Source organism: Podarcis pityusensis (assembly GCF_964106645.2).
Source record: "Podarcis pityusensis genome assembly, chromosome: 8".
Taxonomy (NCBI): Eukaryota; Metazoa; Chordata; class Lepidosauria; order Squamata; family Lacertidae; genus Podarcis; species Podarcis pityusensis.
The window spans coordinates 63,343,770-63,369,338 of NC_138033.1; the positions used below are offsets into that span (position 1 = coordinate 63,343,770).

General features: G+C 43.9%; 1 long non-coding RNA gene across 2 annotated transcripts; it reads left to right on the forward strand.

The window, feature by feature from the left end:
• The first annotated feature begins 2,571 nt into the window (after nucleotides 1–2,571).
• LOC308483400 lies at nucleotides 2,572–24,938 on the forward strand. Of its 2 annotated transcripts, none has more exons than XR_013989658.1 (4): nucleotides 2,572–2,653; nucleotides 16,518–16,633; nucleotides 19,180–19,333; nucleotides 24,711–24,938. It is a non-coding gene; the product is annotated as an uncharacterized lncRNA (long non-coding RNA). The 2 variants fall into 2 exon arrangements; XR_013989659.1 differs by having other exon boundaries at nucleotides 2,588–2,653; nucleotides 16,515–16,633.
• Nucleotides 24,939–25,569: the final 631 nt, after the last annotated feature.

Consider the following 25,569-nt stretch of genomic DNA (forward strand, 5'->3'; position numbering starts at 1 on the left):
GCTGCAATTCAGGAGGACAAAATGCATCTGTATTGCTATTAACAAATGAAATAAATTGAAGCCATACACCCTCAAATCTTTCATTTTTTTGTACTTCTGCAGACAGCTCTACAATCATGAGTAAGTCTCTCTGAAAGAACTACGTTTCACAAAACTTCCTAAACAGTATCTCACCCCAAGAGCACCTGGGCACCCTGAGCAGGACTCACAACAAAGATGGTCTCCAGCTTTTTCAGCCTCCTCAGCTTGGTTAGTAGAGTCAGTCAGGGCCCCAGGGCCCTCCCAGGCCAGGTGGAAAGACAATAGCAGGGCAGGGAGCAAGGCTTGCTGGACTCCTAGCAAAGGTTATGGTATGAACTCAGTGACCAGTACAAAGCAGATTCTCATTCAGTTGCTCTTAAAACAGCAGTGACAATAAATCTCATTTGAGAACAAGGGACAAGGTCCTGGAGTTCAGAACAGTAACAAGAGCTCAAGACAGCAGAAGAAGCTGTGAAGTTGCTTCAACAAGTCTCCCCATTAAGCTTTTAAGCAGAGGTGGTGAGAGCTCAAAAGCTCAGTTACTAATGAGGGTTCCTCACCTTGATGGAATTCACTGCCAGAGCATAGGCACTTCACTTGGGGATGAAGGAGGAAGTCTCCTTTCTTGTGGGAGATATCACTGCACACATCTCCTCCTCCAAATTTGACCGTACTATCTTAGTAGGCTGGGCCACTGGGCTGCTCCTCATCCTCCACAGGTTGGGAAGGAGCAGCCACTGGGTCATCCACCTTGTCAAGGTTGGGCATGTCCAGAGGCAGGGGGTTTCCTCATGTGGATTCTGCTACATAGTCTCATCCCTCTTCCTCTTCTCATGATGAATCATCCAGAGTTGCCCACTGCTTGTCTGAATGAGAGGGCAGCGTGGGAAATCATGGCTGTCTGGAGCATCATTTTTCAGTGGTGAGCTAAGGGGAAGAACTTTCTGATGGCAGAAGCTGTTCGACAGTGGACTGGACTCCCTCTGAAGGTGGTGGGCTCTCCTTCATTGGAGGTCTTTTTCAGCAGGAGTTGGATGGGCAGGGATTCTTTAGCTGTGATTCTTGGGCTAAATGTGTCTTTGGGTCCCTTCCAACTCTACAGTTCTACAGTTCAAGGAATATAAATAAATAAACCTAATAGTGTACCTAGTGAAGGGAAGAGTCGTACCCTTGAAAGAGGGAAGGGCTCTCCGACTGTGTCTGAATATAAGAAAACACACTGGAGCACTGAAAGTACTTGAGACCCCCCCCCCCCAAGGAAATAAGGCAGGAAACCTCACAAGGCGAACCAACCAAATTTATCCCTGATCTCTGCCCCCAGGGTCCCCCACAGAACCACCTCTTTCTAGCAGTCTGATGGACTGTTTTGCAGTTTGGGTATCAGCTGTTACATCTCATCTCCAATCTAGTCATGCCTCCGAGTTATAGCTGGTTCTATAAATAAAGTGAGAATTCTCCCGCAATGTTGTTCTCCTGAAATTAACATGCATCCAGTGCAAATTAAACGGGATAAAATTAAACATATATTTACCTTCTTATTCAATGTGTTTCATGGTGCTGGTGGAGCAGCAGCTGGAGGAGGGGTGACCGGGGGGTGGGGTGGGTGGCAATGGAGAAAGAAGCAAAAATCCTAATGTTGACATTTGTGAAACAGCCTTTCAAGCTGATAAGAAAGCATGAATGATTCATAAAAATAAAAGAACAAAGGCGTTCTAATTAACCATCCCAGGAAATGTGTAATTTCCTTATGCAAATTACATTATGGGTTTATCACAAGGTTTTGGGGATTTCCCCCCTTCTTCTGCTTCGCCAGATCCATCTTGCGACCAGGCTGCAGGGATCTGCACAGCTGAGGGAAAACATACAGGCAAACTAAACAAGGAGCTGATAAAATGTAATAATTGAAGTGTGTGGGGGTGTGTGGGGGAGGGTGTTCCTGACTTCCCCCCTCCCTTCACACCCACAAAACCTGATTTAGAAATCAGTCCTGTTGCAGAGAAGGGAACATCAATTATTTAAAACAGTCAGCCGCTGAGATTCTGCTCAGTAGTTACACAGTTAGAAACTTTGCTACTGGACAGTCTCTTTTGCAACACCTAATAATGTTCCACTCCAGGAGAACAGCAGGTAAGTCCCCAGAAGGGCTATTTCAGATGTTTTGCAGAGGCAAGTCTGGCTTTGATACAGGCAGATGAAAGTGATGCAACGGTTAGTGCACTTAAATAGTGGGATCAACAGGGAGTTGCAACCAGTGCTGGGCTGAGGGGGTTGCCCCTTTTTTTGGCAGTTTGGGGGTGGGATCAAAGAAGCTAGAGGGATAACTCTGAGGACATTTTATGGGGGAGGGGAATGGCATCAAGTCCGTCTAGTTCAGCACTGTCTAAACACAAAACCAAGCATGGCATGGAGAAAGTGGATAGAGGAAAGTTTCTCTCCCTCTCTCAAAACACTAGACGTCCAATGCAGCTAAATGTTGGAAGATTCGAGACAGATAAAAGAAGGTCCTTCTTCATGCAGTGCAGAGTTAAACTATGAAATTTGATCCCACAGAAGGCAGTGAAGGCCACCAACTTGAGTGGCTTTGAAAGAGGATTTAGCAAACTGATGGGAGAGGTGGCTGTCAAGGCAACTGGTGAGTTCCCTAGCTTAATAATGTGCTATGCAAAGAAGAGTTTTCCCTGAATCCTCCAACATCCCTGACTCTGACTCAGAGGAGGAGCTCCCTGAAGGACCTTTGTTCCCACAGCCCTGCAGAAGCCAAAGACTTAAAAGTAAGTTGACGCCTTTCCCCTCTCCACCTCTCCCCCACTTTTCTTCCTAATGTAACCCTAATGTCTCAACAAATGAAAGTGACCTATGGAAAATGTAACTTGAAAAAAGAGACATTACGCATAAAGTGGTACCTCAGGTTGCATACGCTTCAGGTTACAGACGCTTCAGGTTACAGACTCTACTAACCCAGAAATAGTACCTCGGGTTAAGAACTTTGCTTCAGGATGAGAACAGAAATTGCGCAGCAGCGGCATGGCGGCGGGAGACCCCATTAGCTAAAATGGTGCTTCAGGTTAAGAACAGTTTCAGGTTCAGAACAGACCTCTGGAACAAATTAAGTTCTTAACCAGAGGTACCACTGTACCTGTGTAAACCAAGAAAACTTTAATAAAAATGTATATTTAAAAAATGATTTTTTTAAAAAAAGTAAGTTGATGTCCCTTTAAGCACTCAGCCGGTACGTCCAGGGAGGGAAAGCCTATCACATTCCAGGTAGTCAGCTTCATGATTCATTGCACTCTAGTTCCCAGCAGAGGCTGCATCTTCTGTAGCAGCCTTAGGGTGGAGAAAGTCTTAAGGCTGCAGTGCCCTGTTGGAGCTATCTGAGGTCCTGTTCTTGTATGTTCTATACCAGGGGTGTCCAAACTTTTTTCAAAGAGGGCCAGATTTGATGAAGTGAAGGGCCATGAGGGCCACCCAAAGGGCCGACCAAAGTTGTTATCCTTTTTTTTAAGGATTGAAGTTGTTGAGCTTTAGGTATGATTTTACCCCAAAGTAAATACAAATTCATGCTGGCCACATGACCCGGAAGCTGTATGCCGGCTCCCTCGGCCAGTAAAGCGAGATGAGCACCACAACCCCAGAGTTGGCCACGACTGGACCTAATGGTCAGGAATCCCTTTACCTTTACCCCAAAGTTGTTGAGCTTTTAGCATTGATGTTGTTGAGAGAGACCGGATTGAACTGACTGGCGGGCCGGATTAGGCCCCCGAAATGGACTTTGGACATGCCTGTTCTATAGAAATAAGCTAACATGGTGCCCTTTAGATATTGAGCAAGAACTAGCCAGACAGCTGCAAGAAGGTAGCAAATAAGAGGCTTTAGGTGACCGTCTCCAATGTTGTGTTGGGAAAAAAAAGTTTAATGGGGCTAGTTCCAGAGATTTTGATATCTGCCATCCAGTTATTTTAGTAATTTCTGCAAAGACCGCTGTCCAAAACTGTGATGCATTTTTTTCCACAAGATGAAACAGCACTGGTTACAAAAGGTGATGATGGTGATTTATTAAATTTGTATACTGCCCTTCATCTGTCAATCTCAGGCTGGGCCGCAACATAAAAATACAAGATAAAAAAACACAAAATACATAATGACATGGATCTAGAAAAACAGTTTCCTCCAAGGGCACATGGATTTGGTCCAAAACCACCTGCTCAATAATCTTGCCCAAGAAGAGGAGATTAGCAAACTGGCCAGTAGTTACTTAGATTTTCCAAATCCAGGGAGGGTTTCTTGAGGAATGGTTTTACCACTTCCTCCTTCAAACAGTCAGGGACCATGCCCTCTTGCAAGGAGACATTAGTCCCCTCCCTGGCCCAGATAGCTGTCCTTTTCCTGCTAGTTTTTATCAGCCTAGAGGGGCAAGGGTCCAGAGTGGTCACTCTGATTGATTCAAGCACCTTGTTCACATCCTTGAACCTTACTAACTGAAACTCATCCAACACAACAGGACAGTGCTCTGGACACCCCATGGAATCCATCTGCTATAAGCGGATTATGGCTTCCCAGCTTGACCTATATGAACCCCATATTTGCAGCTAATATTCCCTAACAATTGGGAGGAAGGAGGAAGCATTAGTCATTGTGAGGGAGATAATCTTGGACAAACAACTGAATTAAGAAGCAAACTGACCTCTCCTTCTCTATCAGGTTCACTTCAGGTCTCTCCTAATTTCTTACATCTTGAAAGGAAGCCTTAAAAGTTCTGTGTAGGCAGACCTGAGAGATGGAGGGATTGATTCATTCCCGGTGTAGTCAATTTCAGTTCTACTTATTCATAGGGTTGTTCCATCCCATTTCCTCATTAATCTACATTTTTAAGGCACAAAAATTGCATTTAAATAAGTGTCTTATCACAACACATGCATTTCTAAATGTTATTTTATCAGAGAATAAACATTTTGCTGTATTCTTTCCCCTAGCCAAGTAGTGTATTGGGAAATCAGAAAAATGCAAGATGTGGTGGATAATTATATTCCCATTTGTGCTTCAGTCTGACATCATGTAAAGTGGATCATGTAAATTCACACTGGAAGTCATGGAAATCAGATGCATGCCATGTTGTCAGCACATTGAGTGATTATTCTGGACAGATAATAATAATAATAATAATAATAATAATAATAATAATAATTTATTTATATCCCGCCCTCCCCGGCCAAAGCTGGGCTCAGAGCGGCTAACAACAGTAAAAATAACACAGTTTACATACAATCACAATCAATTAATTGAAATACATTCTAAAATCAATTCATTCTAAAATCAATTCAGAGTCAAATTAATGGCAGCCATTTGGGTTAGAGTTCTATGAGGATTACAGAAGGAGGGTGTCAGACTGTGCCTTGGCCAAAGGCCTGGTGGAACAGCTCTGTCTTGCAGGCCCTGTGGAAAGATGTCAAGTCCCGCAGGGCCCTAGTCTCTTGTGACAGAGTGTTCCACCAGATCAGGGCCACGGCTGAAAAAGCCCTGGCTCTGGTTGAGGCCAGCCTAACCTCCCTGTGGCCCGGGATCTCCAAGATGTTTTTATTTGAAGACCGTAAGGTCCTCCATGGGACATACCAAGAGAGGCGGTCCCGTAGGTACGAGGGTCCTAAAAGAAATTACTTCTTCATGCAGCGCATAGTTAAATTATGGAACGCCCTCCCACAGGAGGCAGTGATGGCCATGATGACTATGCTCTGATGCCACTGTTGGAGGCAGTGTGTCTTTGAATCCCCTTTATTGGAAACTGCAGAAGGGGAGAGTTTCTGGCCAGCTTGAGGGTTTTCCACAGGCATCTGGTTGGCCACTGTGAGAAGAAGATGTCAGACTAGATGGGCCATTGGTTGGCTCGTCTATGTTCTTAAGTTTTTACAGCTAAGCTAACTTCAATGATATGTGCTGGTGGTCATTATTTTGGCCTCTTGATGATCACTATATTCATTCCAGTAGAAAAGGCAATACACCTCTTAATACCTGTTACTGACAGACAGTGCCCACCCCCATGTTGCTTGTAAGTAAAAGGGCAGGAAGGTGGAAAGCTAGCTGAGAGGCGAATGAGGTTGGTGGGACACTTCCCCATTCACTATAATGGACTATCCACCACTGCAACAACAATAATAATTTCAGAGGCAGGGAGAAGGAATGCTGAAAATATCTCTGACAGATGGTGTTTGGCTTTTCCCTAAAAGCCTTCAGGGAACAGGGAGATAGTATGTTCCCTCCATCTTACACCCCCTTGCTGGAGTGTTCTGAGAATTAGAAACATCTGATCTGCATAGAAAACCTATTTCTCCCCTTCTCTTTCCTTCTTTCACTCCAGTACCTTGGAGAGATGCCTCTCCACATAGCAGGCATCAGTTCCAACCCATTGCTGCTATGAAACAAACACTCTGATTTCCCCAGTTGGAGCCTGTATAGATATCATTTTGAGTTGGTTTCTGGTCTCCTTGTTTGCACGAACAGTGATCCTTGGAGATGAAACATCCTATTGGCAACTTGACCTCCCCCACCCCCGCAACCCACCTGAGTGTTTTGCATTTTCAACATGGTAAACATCTTATTATTTGAGTGAGACTGGTTTTCTTACAGCAGGTTTGAGATCAGGATTATAATGACTGTGGTGAATCTTAGACAGAGACCTCCTCCCATCAACACAATTACTTAATGGCCCAGAAAATATAATTATTTAGAGAACTTCAGTTTGTTTTGGAGAATGTTCTCAGATGCTGGCTTTGAAGCCCTTGATCAGTCAATGGATTTTGCATCATTGCTGTGGCAACTGTTTATTAGGACTGTGCATTATCCTGCCCAACCTGATCCAGAGCCCCATTGCAGAGCCCCAGATTGGCCCCAACACCTGACCTGACCTGGATCCAGACCTGAATAAATTTAGATGGCAGGGCTGATGTTTAATTAAGGTGGTTGATTCTTATAAACAGCCAGTGAGTGAAGGATTTGATCCTGCTGGGTTCTGCTTCCCTACAATGAACATACTGGTGAAGCAGACCCCTAAAACCAGCAAGACTGTACCCAAGGCAATCCAAGGCTGCCTCAACTCGACTCAGTCAAAGCTCAGATCAGTCCAAATCAGTGCAACTCAGTATCGAGAGTACACGACTGATTTACATTAAGAAGACCCTATTGGTGTTTCGCAACCTTAACCCGTTGCAGGATCTTAGCCAGACCCAGTTAAATATAGCAGAGCTTATGCAGACTTCCAGAAGCAATCAGTTGCAGGCAGGTAGGATGAAGCAGGAACATGACACTGCTACTAGTAACTTGGTTACTTATAGGTGTTTATTATTTACTGCAGACTCACAAGTTACTATATACAAGATACAGACACGGATCTTCTCTCCCACTAAACAAACTCCAAACAACTTTTAGTACACACACTGACCAACCAACTAACCAACAAGGAAGGTCATGAGTCATCATGCCTATATGGAGACCTCAACCAATAGCAGCGTTGTATCCAAGGTCCCATATCTCTAGGCAGAATAACTCCCATGCTCAGTCTTCTTTGCCTTCGGCCAACTTCTTAATTGCTTTGTGGGAAGCTGCATCAAATAGCACGTAGTCAAAAATCCCAGCAGATCCAACCACAAACCAAACTGTGGGCTGTATCCCAGTGGTAAACTTATTTGGAGTAAACCCATCAAAATAAATGGACGTGATTCACATTGGCCCAATAATTTCAATGGGCCTACTCTGAGTGACTCTTAGTTGGATACCACTCTGAATGGCTCGTGGCCAGCATCCACCCCACCCCACTGCACTACTGTGAAGACCTACACACCACCCCTCAGTCAGAAACCCCCAAGATTTTCATACCTAGTCCCTAGTTACCTAGCAGAATACATTTTGTTCTTAATGGCCAGTGCATCCTGCTTCCTCTACTTTTCTCGACAACAACGAAAATTAGTAATTCTCATCTAATTTCTTTTTCCCTCCTTGCCCTCTCCTGCAATGGCACATTTTTTAACTGGCATACGTAGAAACTGGGCGTTAATGGTGCAATGGATTTATTCTGCTACTACAGTCCTGAATAATGAATTTCTAAAGTATGACTAAGTAACACAGAGACCCAATTGCCTGCTTTATAGTTCTCCAGCTTCTCAGCTTGTCGAGTTGAAAGTAGCCACAGGGGCTTCTCAATTCATCCTGAAACAGAACGTCAAATGCACAAATTTGTTTTGGTTCCCTTTGCCACCTTGGAGCTGCCTTGCAGTTGGACAGATCATTGACATGTCTTCCCCAGTTCTGGCTGCTTTTAACTGGCAGCAGGCTCTCCAGGGGTCCAGGTGTGGGCCTTTCCCACTCTGCTACCTGTAATGAGTTTGGATCCATGAATGTACATCCACAGAATGAAGACTGGCAGGCATTTGAAGCAAGAGTCAGTCAACAGCTTGTTCGGCAATCCTAGGCCTCCCTCTGCTCCATCAGGGCATGTCCACAAGATATTGATTTCGAAGAAGCAACTAGCCTCCCAAATAAATGAACACCTCTAAATCCTAAACTGTTGGCACACATACACCACAATACCTTTGAACTAAACACATTTGGAAATGGGATGTTGCACACCTACACACACACCAAGCTTTTCATGCCTTCTATAGAAACTCTCAAAAGGTCTTACTGGTTTTCTGGGCAAAGCAAGGAAGCAGGGACTGGCACATCACTTCAGAGGTGACACCATGCCCTCCAACATTTCTCCAATGAAAATAGGGACGTCCCATTCCAAAATGATAATTTTGCTATTTATACCCCACACATATTACCAGGTTGCCCATGCAACTCTGGGCAGCTTCCAATAGATATAAAAACGTAATAAAACACTAAGCATTAAATAAAAACTTCCCTATACAGGATTGCCTTCAGACGGCTTGGGGGTCGGATAACTCCACACCCTCCAACATTTCTCCAATGAAAATGGGGACATCCTAAGGAAAAGTGGGACTTTCTGGGATCAAATAAGAAACTGGGATGGTTTCTCTAAATCAGGGATGTCACTTGAAAAAAAGGGACACTTGGAGGGTCTGGACTCCAGATCATAGAACCTTAGAACTGTAGAGTTGTTCTCTGCAAGAAACCATATCAAGCAGATTCCATTCTGCAGAACTATTTCAATTCTACTTTCATTCAAAGAAAAAGGGGGATCTGTCTTCTGCAACAAAAGAACTAAGCTCTGTTTGAGATTCCCCTGCTCAGCGTTTTATAGTTTGTCTGAAGCACAGATAATATAGTACAGAAACTAAGCTGAAAACATTACCCCTACCCAAGGATATCCAATCTACCAGAGATATTGATCCCTCCAAACCCCTTCACTCAAAGAGCAGCAGTCAGACCATTGACTGGGGCTGGTTGTAATGAGAAAGGGCTCCAATGGCAACCAGTCTGTTTCTGGGCACAATTCAAAGTGCTGGTTATGACCTATAAAGCCATATACAGTAGTACCTTGGGTTACATATGCTTCAGGTTACATACGCTTCAGGTTACAGACTCTGCTAACTCAGAAATAGTACCTCAGGTTAAGAACTTTGCTTCAGGATAAGAACAGAAATTGTGCTCCGGTGGCGCGGCAGCAGCAGGAGACCCCATTAGCTAAAGTGGTGCTTCAGTTTAAGAACAGACCTCTGGAACGAATTAAGTACCTAACCCGAGGTACCACTGGATCGCTTAGGTCCAGGCTATCTGAAAGACTGGTTCCCCTCATACAAACCTGCCCAGGCTCTGAGATCTTCAGGGGACACCCTTCTCTCAGTCTTGCCACCCTCACAGGCACACTTGATGTGGATGTAGGAAAGGGAGATTGCTCCCAGGCAAGAGAAGCTGAACTGGTTCCCTCCTTGTTGTCCTTCTGCTGAGGGGGCGGGGGCGGGGCACAAACAGAGCCTGAACACATGCCCAGGAGATGGGGGGCAGGGAGCTGACCTCTCCTTCTTTAGGGAACTTTCCTGCCTGAACTGTGTTGATTTGGTTTCTTCTGTCTCATTGCTGTTTGCAGAGCCTTCATGTTGTTATATTTCAATAAATACAACCCTTTTTTCACCACATTTATGTCGTCTTGAGTCTTCTTTATGTGTGCAATTCCTACCTTGGACCCTGTCCAGGTGGTATCAACAGCCTCAGTTGTCCAATCATGGTAACACTAGGAATTCATCAAAGCAACCACCAGCCTCAACAGCTTGTTGCTTTTCTTCAAAATCTCCCAAAGAGCTGTCTCTCTCTCATATATATATATATATATATATATATATATATATATATGAGAGAGAAATCTAATATGAAATCTATGTAATAATAGGACTTGTTGAGGAGAGACAGCATGATCTGGAGGAGGACACTAATATGGTGAGGTGGCTGGCTGGATTTTTCTAGCCTTCACATTTCAACAGCCTGGTGAATCACAGAAGTATTTTTAGAGATTTAAGCAACTTCAAGTTATTAGAAAGATAAATAAATGCTGAATGTCTCCAACAAGTCTGGGCGCTTTCAGATGGGCCATTGTATAACTGGTAGTCATAACTGATGAGGGGGACACTCAGTGGTGTAGATGGCCAGCAGCTGAAGAGCAATAAACATCCATGTCTGGAAAGGCATGTGAAAGTCAGAGGCCCACACAGAGAAATCAGGATTCAAGTGGGAAGAAGCCGAATGAGTGGATTCATTTCAATGCAAACCTTCACATTTCACACCTCTTGAAACACAGCTATCCTTTTACAATGCTGCCCCCACCTGCAAGTGGGGATGGTTTTGCCACACCCCAACTCCCCTGGGCAGAAGACTCAGAATGGTTTTGCTCTGGGGTCAGGGGCAGGACGTCGGAGGAGGAATGGTGGAGACCACCTCCCCCTTCTCCTGAACCTTCCTGAGAAGAGGAGGACAGTATAGATTTACAATGGTGATATGCAGAGGGTCACAGCTCAGAGATAGAAGAGGGGCAAAGCTGGGAAATAATGGGAGAAGCAGAGCAGGAACAGCTGGCTGACATGTTGTCACTAAAGAGCATTCCTGACCCCCCTTCTCCCAGAACCCAGAGATCAATGAAAGTAGGAGAGCAGAGAGCTAAGAGACAATTGGCCCTAGGCAGCCACCATAAGGGGTGTCCTGTTGACAACTGAGAAGGGAAAGGGGAAGAGATTACTCAGAGCAACGCAATTACAGTGGTACCTCGGGTTAAGTACTTAATTCGTTCCGGAGGTCCGTTCTTAACCTGAAACTGTTCTTAACCTGAAGCACCACTTTAGCTAATGGGGCGTCCTGCTGCCACCATGGTTCTCATCCTGAAGCAAAGTTCTTAACCCGAGGTACTATTTCTGGGTTAACAGAGTCTGTAACCTGAAGCGTCTGTAACCTGAAGTATCTGTAACCCGGGGTACCACTGTACCCAAAGAGGCTGCATTTCTACGCCTCTCTCTGTGAATATTGAATAAAAAGACATTGGTAAGAGCTTCTTGCCTTTCCATTGCTGGCAGCCTGCCATGAGGGAGGGGGATCAGATCCCCTGAAGCCTGACATCTGGGGAGAAGTTAGGGAAGGGCCAAGCAGTTTATTGGGCCAATCAGGAAAGGACTCCCTCTGATCCGGAGGGACTGGCTCTACGGAAATCGGGTCTGTTCCGCTACGGCGAAGCGGGGACCCTTTAAAAAATCACAGGCGGGTGAAGCCTGTGACCGTGGGACTCAGCGGGCACCTTTCGCGCCCCCCCCCCCCCAATTTGTAAAGGAACCCAATTACGGGCTCCGGAGCGAAGCAGGGCAAGCGGCGCAGTGCTGAGAGTCAACTGCTTCTTCCATGGAGCGAAACCGCACAGCCATTACCGGAGAGTGCTGACTTTTTCCTGTGACAATCTGGCTACAAAAACAACTACCCGTGAGTAGGTTAAACTTGGAAATAAAGGAAAATAAAGACTTAATTTGGCACCGAAGCGGGGAGGCATAAACAGGAAGTCCGCCTTCCGTTTCTTGTAAATAGAGTAAAGCAAAGAAGTTGTAAGCTAAAACCTGGAAAGTCGATTGAAAAGGACTATAATCCTAACATCAGAACAAGCGATTCCCCCCTTGGTTGCAGGAGAGGAGGGGGGAAAGGTGTGAACTATATTTTCCTGCAAAAAGAGAGGAAAGGAAATAAAAATCCACCACTTAAAACCTGGGAACGGGCTGCCAATGGACAATAAGAATGCCGTATTGTGAATGCGCTGTTGGTGAATAGAGTACTTTTTTGACAGCTAACTCTGCAAGAGAGATACATTGTTTCTGGCTGGCTTCTCCTGATTTTAAAGTAACTGGAAACTAACTGAAATTGAAATTGTTGCCTATTTTGTGAATTGGGGGATTAAAAAGAGTTATTTTTTAATGCAACAAGCTTTGACTGCTACTGTGTCCCCCTAGAGGAAGTTTGAAATTGTTACAACAACTGGGCCAGGGGAATTTTCCACTTCAAAACAAATTCTGGCCATGGGATTGACCTTGGGCTTTAACTAGAGTGTTATGGCAGATGGAAAAGAAAAGATAGACTTGTTTCAAGAAAAAACAACGAGGGATAGAAAAAGGGACACGACAGGGGTGCCCAATCTCCCCACTGCTTTTTATATCGGTCCTGGAGGTTTTGCTAAATATGATTAGAAGGGACCGGTTGGTCAAAGGTATACAGGTCGGAGGCAAACAGTACAAACTGAGAGCATTTGCAGATGACTTAGTATTGACGTTACAGGAGCCAGAATCTAGTACTAAAAGGGTTTTAGAATTAATTCAAGAATTTGGTCAAGTGGCAGGTTTTAAATTGAACAAGTTAAAAACTAAGGTTTTAGAGAAAAATTTAACACCGATTGAAAGAGATAGGTTTCAGAATGAGACAGGATTGACTGTGGTAAAGAAAGTGAAATACTTGGGGATTAATATGACAGCCAAAAATGGGAACTTATTTAAAGATAATTATGAAAAATGTTGGACGGAAGTGAAAAAATATTTAGAAATTTGGTCAAATTTGAAACTTTCATTGTTGGGCCGCATTGCTGTGATAAAAATGAATGTATTGCTGAGAATGTTGTTTTTATTTCAGACATTGCAAATTGTGGACAAGATGGACTGTTTTAAGAAGTGGCAGAGAGATATTTCTAGATTTGTCTGGCAGGGCAAGAAGCCCAGAATAAAATTTAAAATACTAACAGATGCAAAGGAAAGGGGTGGATTTGCCCTGCCAGACCTTAAACTTTACTATGAATCAGCAGCTTTTTGCTGGTTGAAAGAATGGCTACTTCTTGAAAACACAGACATTTTGGATTTAGAAGGTTTTAACAATGTATTTGGATGGCATGCATATTTATGGTATGATAAGGTCAAAGCACACAAAGCATTCAAAAATCATATTGTTAGGAAAGCATTGTTTAATGTCTGGATAAGATATAAAGATCTACTGGAAAATAAAACCCCAAGGTGGCTGTCACCAATGGAAGCAAAAGCTCTGAAAAGGCTCAATATGGAGGCCAAATGGCCGACATATTGGGAAATTTTGGAACAAGAAGGAGATAAATTGAGATTGCAGAGTTTTGAAAAACTAAAAAACAAAGTGAGAGATTGGCTTCATTATTATCAGATAATGGAGGCATATAATTTGGATAAGACAATTGGCTTCCAGGTGGAAAAATCAAAATTGGAAACAGAACTGTTAGACCCTAAAACCAAGATTTTGTCAAAGATGTATAACTTGCTGTTGAAATGGAATACTCAGGATGAAACGGTGAAATCAGCTATGATTAAATGGGCACAAGATGTTGGACATAACATAATGATGGCTGACTGGGAACAGTTGTGGACCACAGGTATGAAGTTTACAGCATGTAATGCCTTAAGAGAGAATATTATGAAAATGATTTACAGGTGGTACATGACACCAGTCAAGCTTGCAAAAATCTATCACTTGCCCAATAATAAATGTTGGAAATGTAAAGAAACTGAAGGTACATTCTTTCACCTTTGGTGGACGTGCCCAAGGATTAAGGCTTTCTGGGAGATGATTTATAATGAAATGAAAAAGGTATTTAAATATACCTTTCTGAAGAAACCAGAGGCCTTTCTCCTGGGCATGGTTGGCCAATTGGTGTTAAAGAAGGACAGAACTTTCTTTATGTATGCTACAACAGCAGCAAGAATACTTATTGCAAAGTATTGGAAGACACAAGATTTACCCATTCTGGAAGAATGGCAGATGAAGGTGATGGACTATATGGAACTGGCGGAAATGACTGGCAGAATCCGAGACCAGGGAGAAGAGTCAGTGGAAGAAGATTGGAAGAAATTTAAAAACTATCTACAGAAATACTGTAAAATTAATGAATGTTAGAATGATGTTGGATTAAAGTTAAGTGGTTTTTAGCAGCAATGTTATAAAGGAATATGTAAAAATGGATTGTTAACAGGTGATAATCTAAAGTTATAATATATTAAGATAAAAGATTAAGATAAAATCAAAGAGGGAAAGGAATTGCTGAATTAACTAATTGAACTGGAATACAAAAAAGGGAGGTGTGAGGAGGTCAGGGAAACAAGCAAATGAAAGATAAGATATGGAAAGACTGACTTGTTTTTAACTGTTTTTTTTACCTTGTATTTTTATTTTCTTTTTTTTCTTTTTTTACTTCTTTTTCTTATTTTTGTGATATGCTGAAACTTTAATAAATATCTTGTAAAAAAAAATAAAAAAGGAAAGGAAAGAAGCTGGGCTTTATAAGCTGGCTCCATCCCAAACCCTCAATTCTTCTCTTTGCCACACCCTCCCTCCCTCCCTCCCTCCCTCCCTGTGCAGTCTGGACTTTGCTAATTGCCTGTTTGGGGGCTCAGTAAGAAATTTAGAGAGGAGCATCTGATTGACCTTGGGACTCCTCTTTTCCACCTACTCCATACTGCTGGGAATCTTATTCTCGGAACGGTTCAATTGGCTTTCTGCCCAAGCAGAAAATACAAATTAAGATCTGTTGGTGTAAATGCCCAAGGCACTGTTACATTAAAGGCACTCTTTGTCCCCTTTGCCACCTTAGTTGTGGGTGCTTTCAGATGCCCTTTAAGCTTGGCAGACACACCAGTGTGAACCCTGACATGGCAAGGCCATGGTGCACTTGTTAGTTTCACAAACCCAAGGATGAAGTGTTCCTTCCAATCCTTTGCTGTGAGGCCACAGGTGGATTCTGAAATGATGCCTAGGACCCAGTTTCTCTTGCCTTAATGAACTTCCCTGCCTGGACTATAATATATTTTTCGTAATTATGCATATCAAGTTGTTTGCAGATTCACTATTTCAGTGGTTCCCAACTGCGGACCCCCTGGTTTCCAAAAGCCAAGTGGAACCCTTACTTTTGAAAATTTTGATATCTCTATGCTAGTTTGTGTTATTTGAATGGTAACATGGACTCAGGGGATCCGCAGACCACCAATTGGGAACCACTGTGCTGTGGTTATATTTGAATAAATATAATCTTTTCCACCACATTTATGGTTTCCCGAGTTAACTTGCACTTCCCTAAACTTTGCTGTGCAGTTCTCCAATCAAAAGTCGCATACAAAAATGTGTATATTAGGTGTGAGTGTGCATAAAAATGGATAAATTGCTGAAAGGGGATATTGCTTTGGAAAATGTATATATTAGGAGAAATGCACACTAAAATGCTGACAAATTTTTGGCAACGGCTTTTTAACAAAAGAAATATGCAAACTGATGCAAAAATGTTGCAAACGGAGCTTAAAGTTGGAAAATGAAAAACAGAGAAGAAACAAAAACAAAATTGACAAATGTGTTTTATTTCCCAGCCCAACCTGGCGATGTCAGATATTGAACAAGCTTTCTACATGCAAAGCTGGTGCTCCACTGCTGAGTTGTAGATGCTGCTGTTGAACACAGAATGCTGTGTTCTGCCAAGTCAGACGACTGGGCCATCTAACTCAATATTGTCAAGACTGACCAGCAGTGGCTCTCAAGGGTTTCAGACAAGACTCTTCCCTGACCATACCTGGTGATTCTAGAATTGAATCTGGGACCTTCTGTGTGCATTAGATACATGTTCTTAATCAAACTCAGAAGCCCCAATCACTAGAGAGTTGATGGGCTTAGTGCTAAGGGGCATTTGCCTTCTGAATGTTCAGTTCCTAGACCAGGCATAGGCAAACATGGCCCTCCAGATGTTTTGGGACTACAACTCCCATCATCCCTGACCACTGGTCCTGTTAGCTAGGGATGATGGGAGTTGTAGTCCCAAAACATCTGGAGGGCTGAGTTTGCCTATGCCTGTCCTAGACTCATCCCACACTAGATTTTCCCTGCCTTCCCTCAAAGAAACAGACTTTTTAGAAGCCTGGAAGAAGCTCAAATAGAAATTAAACACACACATTGTATGCTTTCCAGTTTTTCTCTGTGTTTCCAAAATTAACATGACTGAGACAGCTCTCCCTCCCCCCATACCTTTTAAGCAGTGCCTGAAGGCAGAAGACCAAGCAGAGCAGCTGATGTCAGAAGGAAATAAGGCAGCATCTTGAAGACAGAGGAGAGTGAAGGAGTCTTTGGCAGATATCGAACAGAGAGGTGAAAGGTGATTTTCTAAAAAGCCATTAAGTGATGGGATGGGATGATGTATATATATAGATACACACACACACACACACACACACACACACACAATCTTGTTTGCACTTAATTTCAATTAACATCCCTCTAAGGGCCAGAAATTTTATCTTTACCCACAAGGAGGTTTAAAATATAGATGAGAAGAAGGATGGAGGGAAATTTATTAAAGGTTCATCGGATTCAAGGATGTTGGAGGAAAGAGTAGTCTTGTGATCCTCTGAATTGTCCTTGCTGGTGTTGTGAATTTTGCAGCTTCATCTGATGAGGAAGAGCATTGCTAGTTCAGCGGTCTGTGCAAAAGGTTACAGGTTCTAAAGGTCTGTGCAAAAGGTTACAGGTTCTAATCCCAACACTTCCAGGCAGATGTGTAGGGGCAGCTTGAACCTGGATACAATGTGATGTGTGAACAAGGTTTTTTGTGTTGGGGGGGGTAGGTAAGTAATGTAGACAGGTGGTAATTAGCAGAAAATGCCCCATGAGCTATATTGCACGTCTTAACAAAGCATATTCTGCCTTCTCTAAAAGTTCTTATCCTGCTTATTTAAAGCAGGCATTGTCTGATTAGTTGGGTCCCCTTACGTTTCACCTGAAGACTGCCAGGAGGTTTATGAACAGATTTTTCTACTCCTCTCCCCACTGCTTTCACCGCCATCCCTCCCACATGTCCTTGCCATTTCGAAGCTTTGAGAGCAGAGTGTAGCTAAGAGGAAACAAAGCAAGCCTTGAGTAAGATTGAAAGCAGACCCAAGGGCATTCTTCCTCTTTACACAAGTGATGAAACCTTGCTATCTGTTCTGATTTAACATGTTGGAAATGCAGTAACCCAGAAAAGCAAAGCTATAATGAATATATATATATATATATATATATATATATATATATATATATCTCCAATTAACTAAATGTGACAGATTTAGCAAAACAGGTCTCTGAACAAAAGATGAACTTCAATGTCAGTCCTGTCATTCTTCCACTTTCAAACCCCACCACACCTGAATTAAGAAAAGTAGAACATGTTACTAACCATGCTGGTTTTATCCTAGGGTCAGAGGCATAGGAACGTCAGGTGGTACCCAGTGCGGAAAATTTCTTGTCACCCCCCCCCACACACATTTAATTTATTTTTTTGCCTGCAAAAATGGAAGATGGAGCAAGCTTTTTTTATCCTTCCCTGGAGGGTAGGACCCTAACTGCTGTGATAATGCTTTATTTTAAAATGTTTTGAAAATTACATTGAATTTCTGCATAGCTCATTGTCACCATCTAGTGGCATATTTGTATATTGCACTTTGCAACACATTTAAAGCGTTTTATTTGCAGCTATGTAGCTGAGTCCTTAGTTTCACAGTGGAGTAGGGATTTGAACCCTGGTCTCCCAGGTCCTAGTCATGCTATAACCACTATACAACAGTAGCTCTCACTCTGCACTGTTATATGTGTCCGGCGGCTTTTCTCCATCTCCCGATCCTGGTCCCTGGAAAAACTCCATTTGTTAAAATCAAAGAGACAAGTTATTGGCCTCCCCCCAGCCTAGGTGCTCTGCATTGAAACACTTTAATGGAGTTTTGGGAATTCAGCCATGAGGCTCAGAATACTGAGAGATAATGGCTCCTTACCACACAGAAAGGTCTCCATTTTAAAAGCATTTCCTCCCCAATAGTTTTTCCTTCATTAAGAAGCTGCAAGGGCTCAAAGATGCCACTCAAGAAACAAGCAAGCGAGGGAGGTTTTTGTCCATATTGTCATCCCCCATGGCAGACAGCCACACACCACAATGCTCTTCAAGTGCTCCTGTTCATTAGGGATGGTCCCAATTGTCTTCTGCCTGGCCTGTAGGATTGCCATTTTCACCATGTGGCCACAGTGTACTAGGGTGGCCATGCGTCCTCATAGACCTCATAGACCCAGCGCCTCCAAGTGTCTCTATTTTCCAGTGACAATCCCAGATTCACAGAAGCCATCCCAGTTTCTGATTTGATCCCAGAATGTCCCGCCTTTTCTTAGGATGTCCCTACTTTCATTGGAGAAATGTTGGAGGGTATGTAGACCTTCATATTGGTATTGGACATTAGCGTTTTATTCTCCCATGAAATGGAGAAGGTGAGCCATTACTGGAGCTGCCTTGCCAATATGCTTGTCCAGCTCAGCATCATTGGAGGGATTGCTGGTTGTGGTGGAACTCAGATAGATGAAATCATCTACCACCTCAAGCATGTGGGCACCGATGCTGTAACAACTCAACAGACATCTTTTTGTTCTTGTTCTTTATTTCATAACCTTCCTATGCCACTTGATAGTAAAAGCAAACAGCTCAATACGGTTTGCAGAAAGAATAATGCAATAAAATTATCAATAAGAACAGGTGTGCCTAAACAGAATGTAGGTGTTGCCAAACTAAGAGAGAAATTTCTCACAAAGGCAAAAGAGTTTTCTGTCGAACCAGTCCAGCAGGCATATATATGGTGCAACATTCTTTTTTATTTTTATTTTTTAAAAATGCTATTTTTAAAGGGGCAATAGTACATTTGAAGGTGCCTGTTCAACTTCAAAAAGAAGACTGAGTGATTCAGAACTCCAAAAGTCCAGAAGAAATTCAGAGAAGGAGAGTTTTCGGAATGTGCGTGAACCTGGATGCCAGCTTTGTTGGACTTAGAGGGACTTACTTGTAAGTAAAGAGGCATGGTCTCAGGCTGCAAAAGGGCAGAGCAGAGAATGGATTTGGTTCCGAGCTGTGTCTCCTGATGTGAAAGAGTCAGGCGACTTCATTAACCTGCAGTAATTAAGCAAGTGCTCACTTTCCCTCTGCTGTGATTAAAATGTTAACACTTGCTAAAATTAGACAGCCGAGGGGTTTGCAACTTCTGACTTTGAACACCACGGCGTAGTGACTAAAGGACGGATCAGCCCACAAGATTGCTGTCCCTACCTAAGGGAAACGGGAGCTAAAGGGGCCTGCTTTAAATGGGCTCGTCCTTTATTCACCTCCCAGTAACACACAACCCCCCCCCCCCCACATAGTCATTTTCTGGAAGAGACAAGAAAGCAAAGGGCACCCCAGTCTCCATCCCTGAAGAGTCTCAGCTTAATCAGTTTATCAGCTTGGGCAGGGAGTGTGAGACGGGCAGGAGACTTGCCAACACCTCCTTGATTAATAAGGAAGGCAATGAAGGCCGACAGTTTGCTCAGGCCTCCATAATAGAGTGAGCAACGTCTCTCCATTGAGCACGTGGGCTTTATGGCGTCCCCTGGTGCCATCGGACAAAAGCAGCCTCTTGGCAGGTGAATTATAACTTTGGCCGTGGACGGGGGCTGCTCTCCTGAACCTGAAAGCTTATGTTTATTTAAAGTGCATACAGCTGTGGTCATCTCAAAGAGGACAGCCTTGTTTTTTGTTACCTGCGTGGCAGAATGAGGTGCATGTACTTACAAGCTTTGCATTGACAGCGGGAGAACATTTTTTATTGATTTGTTTCTTTGTTTTATTCCATTAAATTATAGACACTGCTTGACTGAAACAAACAAACCCCTGAATAGAACAGGGATGTTCAACAGATTGATCGCGATCTACTGGTAGATCCCCGGGAGGTTTTGGTAGATTGTGGTCGATCGCTGGGTCACTTTTCTTAGCATTGGTAGAAGAGAATCCATCCCCGCACCCTTGCCTTGTCCTCCATTGTTGCACAATCTGCAGAAAGGTAGACGGAGGTTACTCAGTGAGGCTGTTTTTTCTGCCAGCAATCTGTTGAAGAATGGCTGTTCCCCTTGAGCTTAGGCTTGAATCCTCAAAAATCGGAGCTTTCCTCCTGCCTAAAAAAAACTCAACAACTTTGACCTGAACCCCAAAAAGGGGGTAGATCACTGCCAGTTTTTAATTCTGTGAGTAGATCACAGTCTTTTGGGAGTTGGCCACCCCTGGAACAGAACAATAAAATCATCAGTTAAAAAAACCATCTTTGAAACATGCAAAAGATAAGACGAGCAAGCTAAAAACAGATTGAAACATACAGTAACATTCTACATTTCTGGGTAGGGTTATCTAAACAGAAATGTTTTTAGCAGGTGCCTAAACAGTGCCTACATGATGTCAATAGGCAGGGAGTTCCAAAGTGCGCATGCTGCCACACTAAAAAAAATCCAAGTTCTTACAAATGCAGAACTGGTTTTATGTGCCAGTTCCACAGATCAATGCAGTTGTGCATATCATAGAATTGTAGAGTTGAAAGAGACCACTGAGGTCCTCTAGTCCAACCCCCTGCAATGCAGGAAATCTTTCACCCAATATGGGGCTCGAACCCAGAACCCTGAGATTAAGAGTCTCCTTCTCTACCAACTGAGCTATCCCAGGTCTTTGATATATGTGGGGTCTTGCAAGAAAACTGGTCCCAAACTGTTAAGGGCTTTATATACCTAATAATAACGTCTTGAACTTGGCCTGGCAGCAGACTGCCAGCCGGTGCAGATCTCTGAGCAGAGGTGTTTTATGCTGGCAATGCCTCAATTCTGCCAACAATTATGCTGCAGCATTCTGCACTAACTGCAACTTCCGGGTCTAGCTGAAAACCTACCTATAGGAAATACTTCCTTGAAGCAGAAAATGAGCAAAACCAGTAGTCTAGTGGAGTGTAGTCTAGTGGTCCATTAGGGTGAGCAGATCACCACTCCAGGTCTGCTCTGCCACACAACTAGGTGAAGCAGCTAGCTTAAAGTTGAGTGGCCGTGTGGCCATCTTTATAGAGGACAGTCCTCTATTTGAAGGGATAGCCAATTGAAAGATATGGGATTGAATCCAATGCTAGTCCTACTCAGAGCAAACCCATTGAAGTTGGCTCTAAAAGAAGATTAGACAAATTCATGGTGAAGATTCTCAATAGCTAAGCCATGATCGCTATGCGCTGCCTCCACAGTTGGAGGCAGTGATTCTTCTGAACACCAGTTTCTGGAGACCACAGGAGGGGAAAGTCCTCTTGGGGTTGTGTCCTGCTTTCAAGTTTCCCTTTGGGGCATCCGCTTGGCCACTGTGATAACAGGATATTGAACTAGATGGACCATTGTCCTAATTCAGCTGAATGCTCTTACGTTCTTAACTGTTCAACTAAACTCTGCCCTCCTGTAACTTAAGCCCATTAGATCCAGTCCTGCCTTCTGGGGTGGCAGGGAGCATGTCCTCAACTTCCCCTAGATGAGAGCCAGCCAGGCATTATGAGAGCACTAAAATGAATGTGCCCCCCACCGCTACATCAAGTCAATACTGGAAGAGCAGAGCCATGTCTCCTTTGCCTCACGTTGCCTGCATCCCACAACCTCCTGGTCCTGATGGGGAGCCTTAAAACCCTCTCCCAAAAACTCGGCAAAGAACAGCTCAGCTCTGTCCCATGGGGATGGAGCAGAGCACAGCTTCCACTGCACTCTGCGGAGCATATAATTGGATTACAGCCTTTTCCCGAGACTCGCAGAGCCTCTCCTGTCTATGTGCAACCTCTTTCAGCCTATGTCTTTACTTACAGCTCAGTGACTGCCAGCTATGACTGAAAATTACAAGGCGGGAGCCTCCATCTGTATTAAAAAGTGGAGCAGGTGTGCTACTACTATATGGCGAGGGGAACCGAAGATGCTTGCTGTCTGCCTAGACCACATTAGCTGGAGGAGGACCTTATGGTCTGACGGCAATTTTGCCCAATTGGGGAGAGCTGGAGACAGGCTATTTAAGTCAGCTCTGCTTCACTCTCTTCTCTTCCTTATTTAGCATTGCCCACCCACTCTTAAATTGTATGAGTTATTTTAACGGGAGAGGGACAAGGCTGCCCAATGGGCCCCAGCCAAAAGAATGGCTGGGGCAGGTTCCACAGCAGGGGATGCATTGGGGTACCCAATCTCAATGATCACACAGACAGGAGGAGGAATTACGCTAGGACCAGACCGTGTCATTACCAAGGAGTCAAGTTTAGTTGTTGTCTGAAGACTCTCCCAGCCTCTGGGTCTGGTCCTGAGCAGAAGAATACAGGCATCAACAAGGGTGTCCCACACGACCTTAAGGTGCTGCTGTGCAATGCCAGGACAACGATTCACAAGATCACTGCCATCTATGACTTGATCGCGGATGGAGGAATTGACCTGGCATGTGTAACAGAGAATTGGTTGGACATGGCAGATGAGCCAATTCTTGCTGCTGCTTGTCCACCAGGTTTCTCTTATGCACAGCAACCCAGGGCATGTGAGTGGGGAGGTGGGGTTGCAGTGATTTTTAGGAAGTCAGTTTTCACCAGGCGTCCTATTAGGGAGATCAAGTTTTCTGAATGCATGTTCTTGAAGCTGGGCAATAGGAACAGTACAGTATTCCTACTGGTGTACCGACCTCCTTGCTGCACCAAGGATTCACTGCCTGAGCTGCTTCAGGTTTTTGACCCTTTAGTTGTAACCCCAATTTGAGTGTCAAATGCTAAATTTGGGGGGATGCGCAGGAAGCAGTGTTTGTGGCACAAAACCAGCACACTACTTTGGCTCCAATTGGACAGGTTGGGGTTTGGGGTGTCTCTATGGCCCCTGGTTTGAGCATCAGTTACTCAATTTGGGGGGCAGTGCCAAAAGCAGTGTTTGTGGCACAAAACAGCACAAAACCAGCACGCCTCTTTGGCACCAGTTTGGAGTCAGTCGGACGAGGTTGGGTTTTGGGGTGACCCTATGGCCCCTGGTTTGAGTGTTAATTACTCAGTTTGGGGCTGGCACAAAAAGCAGGCTTTGTGGCATGAAATAGCACAAAACCAGCACACCACTTTGGCACTGGCTTGGCGCCAAACAGCCAAGGCTAAGTTTTTGGCCCTTTACCTTTGACACCTGTCTGAGTGTCAGTTGCTCAGTTTGAGGGGGCTGCAAAGAAAGTGGGATTTGTGGCACCAAATGGCACAAAACTAGCACAACACTTTGATATCAGTTTGGGGGGATCTGAAGTTTTAGGGTCACACATTAATGTGTGGCAGCTATGATCAGGTGGCCATTCAGCCTCTGCTTTTAAAACTTCAGTGATGAAGAGTCTGTGGCCTTCACCGAATCATAGAATTGTAGATGTGGGAGGGATCCCAAGGGTCATTGAGTTCAACCCTTTGTAATGCTTTCTCTGTATCATGGAGGCTGTAATTCTGGCTTTACACCACAGGCATGGGGGAAGACTGGATGATCCTTGAGGTCTCTTCCACTTCTACACTTCTACACGCATGGTTGACAGAGCCAACAAAGCAAAATTTAATTCCTCTTGCCCTTATTGAAAGATAAGGATCACAGAGAAGGAAATAAAACAAAAAAAACCCCTCAAGTAATCTTCAACGTGATGTGGAAGAAAGATTCTGGAATACAAATGCAGTTGTGCTTGGTCTCCTGCTTTACAAATGATTTTTCAAGGATGTGTCGCAAGGAAATAGCAGAAGTAGGGTGAGCCCAAATTTTCATCCTGGATCTATGGGCACTGTGTTGGTGATTCAGAAAAGGAAACTCATTTGTTTTCAGCCTGGTGGCATTGCCTGGTGGCATCTTGAGCTGGGTTGTGGGGGGCGGTGCGGCGGTGCTGTGTGAAAACTGTCCTTTGGGTTGTGTGTCAGTGGGTCTACTATGAGCAGGACATAGCTGGATTCAATCCTTGAAACCCTACACTTTGTGTTGTGTCTTCAATCTATAGGTGCGGGGGCAAGGGGGGGCACTCTCATCACTTCCATTCCTTTGTCCATCAAATTTCATGGGCATTTAGGCAGTGTTAAATAATTCCAGAAAGCCTTTTCAAACTCAGGAGGTGGGGCGGGGGGGGGGAACGCTTATCACAGCTAAAGTTCAGGGACGGGTGACAAGTTTGTGAAATAGGGACCTGGTTGGGGAAGCATATTGGCTTGCAAAACTATTATATTTCTGTCACTAGGATGTGTGACTCTCCATCTGTAAAAATAATGACTATCGAGACTTGTTAACACAGGGGTTTTAGCACAGCGAAGATAAGATGTAAGAAAAGAGATAACAAAATCTTGGCTGATGCTTTGATTCTGCATGCTTTGTCTTCACAGGATAATGGATTCTTTGAGCTGGTTCACACGTGCTGTGCATGGACATCAGTAGATTACTGAACACTTGGCAGAAAATGGGATCCCTTGAAAAGCGCTGGGATGTGAGGCTGTGTGCAAATATACCTTTCAGTTGTGCAAAAACTGAGGAAGGTGTAGCCACAAATGCCAGAGAGAGACTGGTCATATCCTGTTCCTTTGTTAGTCCATAGATTGCTTTTGGATGGCTTTCCCCCCATTCTGAATTCCAGAATAATTAAGAGCATTTCTGTAATTTATGTACTGTATTTATTTTAGTGATGTGGATGGAAGGGTGAGCTTTTTCTTTTTCTTTTAAGAGGGAGATTTCAGAGTTCAGGCCCACTTGGGATCCTTCCTGTATTCATAGAATCATAGAATGGTAGAATTTGAAGGGATCACGAGGGACGGGATCATTTGGTCCAACTCCCTGTTATGCAGGAATTCAGACCTTCCAAAAGTGCCCCTGTTTTCCAGGGACAGCCCCAGATTTACAGAAGCTGTCCCAGTTTCTGATTTGATACCAGAACGTCTCATTTTTCTTTAGGACACCCCTATCTCCATCAGATAAATGTTGGAGGGTATGAAGTCATAATGTGACCCACGAAGCCAAGGAGATAAGTAGCTGTGCAAGCTTTAGAAGACGTCTGAAGGCAGCCCTGGTTCCCAAACGGCTTAGTTGTCAAACAAATCTGCTCCCGAACGCTGCAAACCTAGAAGTAAGTGTTCCAGTTTGTGAACATTTTTTTGAAAGCTGGACGTCTGACGAGGCTTCTGCTGAGTGCACATAGCTCCTGCAGCCAATCGGAAGCCATGCCTTGGTTTTTGAATGGTTTCGGGAATT